The sequence below is a fragment of the Penaeus japonicus genome, unplaced genomic scaffold (assembly GCF_977035675.1).
Source record: "Penaeus japonicus unplaced genomic scaffold, GWHDUDI00000001_assembly GWHDUDI00000040, whole genome shotgun sequence".
Taxonomy (NCBI): domain Eukaryota; kingdom Metazoa; phylum Arthropoda; class Malacostraca; order Decapoda; family Penaeidae; genus Penaeus; species Penaeus japonicus.
Genome location: NW_028234442.1, coordinates 7,869,637 through 7,871,968, shown reverse-complemented (window position 1 = coordinate 7,871,968; position 2,332 = coordinate 7,869,637). Strand labels below are relative to the sequence as shown.

Below are 2,332 nucleotides of genomic sequence, written 5' to 3'. Positions count from 1 at the left end.
CTGCGCGTGACACCGGTGGGCGGGGCCGAGCGAGATTCCGGCGCCAGTGTTACCAGAAGTCCCGGCGAAACCACGTTCTCCGTCGACCTCTCCACAGTCCCTATATCTATTGCGGTCGAAGTCGGTGCTACGTCGCGTCTCGTCGTGTAGCCTACGGCATCCTTCTGAAGTATCCTTGTCGAGCTGAAGTATTCCTTTCCGTCAAACAGATGGAAAAAGAGAAAAGAAAAAACAACGACGGAGATACACTCAATCACGTCTCAGCGTTACGTCTTTCGAGGGGAAGGGGCTCCTCGCGACGTCCGGGTTCTGGCAACTGTGCGTGGCGACGACCTCTTCACGCTACTTGTTGAGCGCCGCAACCAGTCACTGGGCAGACGTCACACCGACAACATCTCTGTCCAGCTCGCTTCCACCGTTAACTCGGCCGTCACCACCTACTCCTCCGCGCTATCTTGTGAGATTCGAGTCATCACCAGCATCTCCTACGCTCATTTTCTTTCCTCATTTCTCTCATTCCCAACTCTCACGTCTGCCAATAGGGTTATCATTCCTCCCATTTCAACATCGAGTTAGCGTGAGTGTTACATTGGCATCACAACACTCTTCGTCTTGATTGGTCATAATCTGACGTAACCTCCAGTCATTACTACCAGACCACATACTTTTGTTTTTCCTTTCTCTTCTCCACCAAAGTGATAATTCCCCCCCCCCCCACTTGCACACCCACCATTCCCGGTTCGTAGCCATAAGACTCATTTTTCTCTACCTTTCTGTATGGATTTCCGTCCATACTTGCGGGTGTGATCAGCCGTCCTAAACGCTAGATAATTGCCATCATTATCACTTTCATAAAAAATGCGCTAATTACCTTGCTAATTGCGAGGCAGTGATCATTAACCCTTGTTCGCTTCCACCATCACCACTAATAAGCTCGTCACAAAAGACGCGAAAAAAGTGAGAGGAGATTATACTTCGAAAACTGAGAGAGAGAGAGAGAGAAAAGATCAAACACTTAACAGCAGAAAAATAAACGGAAGATACTTATAAAACAACAACAGACTATATAAACACCAAAATGATCATTCAAAAGAAAAGAACATCGTGATACGGAAAGTGGCTTGTGATGTTTTTCGAAGGGTCATTAAGATAAGTTATTTTGATTTTTCTTTTTGTTATATTTAGATGGAAAAAAATATGAAGTTGTCTTTTTTTTTAAATGTCACATTTCTTAAAGTTAATAATGTTATATTCTGTTATATTTAAAATGTCATTTTTAGCTACATTAAATGTTATACTCCGTTATCTATAAAAATGTTATCTCGATATATGTACATATATATATATATATATATATATATATATATATATATATATATATATATAAATGTATATATAAATATTTTATCTCTATATATATATATATATATATATATATATATATATATATATATATATATATATATATATATGTATACACACACACACACACACACACACACACACACACACACACACACACATATATATATATATATATATATATATATATAATATTACTTTGTCTTGAAGACTATATCTTGAGTTGCATATCAACAAAAGTTATCTGATATCTAGTTTGTTATCTCTATCTTTAGATAGTATTCTCTTTGGCTCATAGTCAGACATTGTTACAAATTATTGTCTATAATTCTTATCAGGAAATGACAGCGCTTAAGTCCTGATTACGTCTTTTGATTTTTTTTTTATCATTTATCAAGAGATCTGGTGAATAAGTCAACCATATTTCGCCATTTGGTTGACATTTCTGATCTCATCATACCATGATTTCTACTGTTATTCTGTGTCTTCAGCATTATCGTTACAGTTGAAACGCAGAAGTGGCAAATCCTTCTAAACGGCAGATTCTTATATATTTTCCATTCCGAAAGAGAGAGAGAGAGAGAGAGAGAGAGAGAGAGAGAGAGAGAGAGAGAGAGAGAGAGAGAGAGAGAGAGAGAGAGAGAGAGAGAGAGAACAGGATAAAGAGAAAGAGCATGAGTAAGAGCGAGAGGTACATAAATGGATAGAGGAATAGATAGATAGATTGAGAAAGAGAGAGAGAGAGAGAGAGAGGAAGAAAAAGAGAAAGAAGAAGAAGAGAGAGAGAAAAAAAAGAGAGGGAGAGAGAGAAAGAAGAGACAAAACATATACGAGCGCCGATGTTTAAGACTCCTCGCATTCGAGTAGACTCCGCGAACGCCGTCGGACCATCTCAGGTGCGCCGGTTGAAGTCGCCTAAGAAAGTGTTGCCAATGCCTCTAGACGCCCAAGCCAACCTTTCGACGACTGT

The 2,332-nt window shown here is 39.4% G+C and overlaps 1 protein-coding gene across 1 annotated transcript in view; it reads left to right on the top strand.

The window, feature by feature from the left end:
* Window positions 1-306: 306 nt before the first annotated feature.
* The window catches only part of LOC122266396 (lachesin), a 129,329-nt gene continuing 127,303 nt past the window's right edge, over window positions 307-2,332 (top strand). The window contains exon 1 of the mRNA XM_086533802.1: window positions 307-457. The gene's annotated coding sequence lies outside the window, so the exon portion shown is untranslated. The remainder of the gene's footprint in view (window positions 458-2,332) is intronic.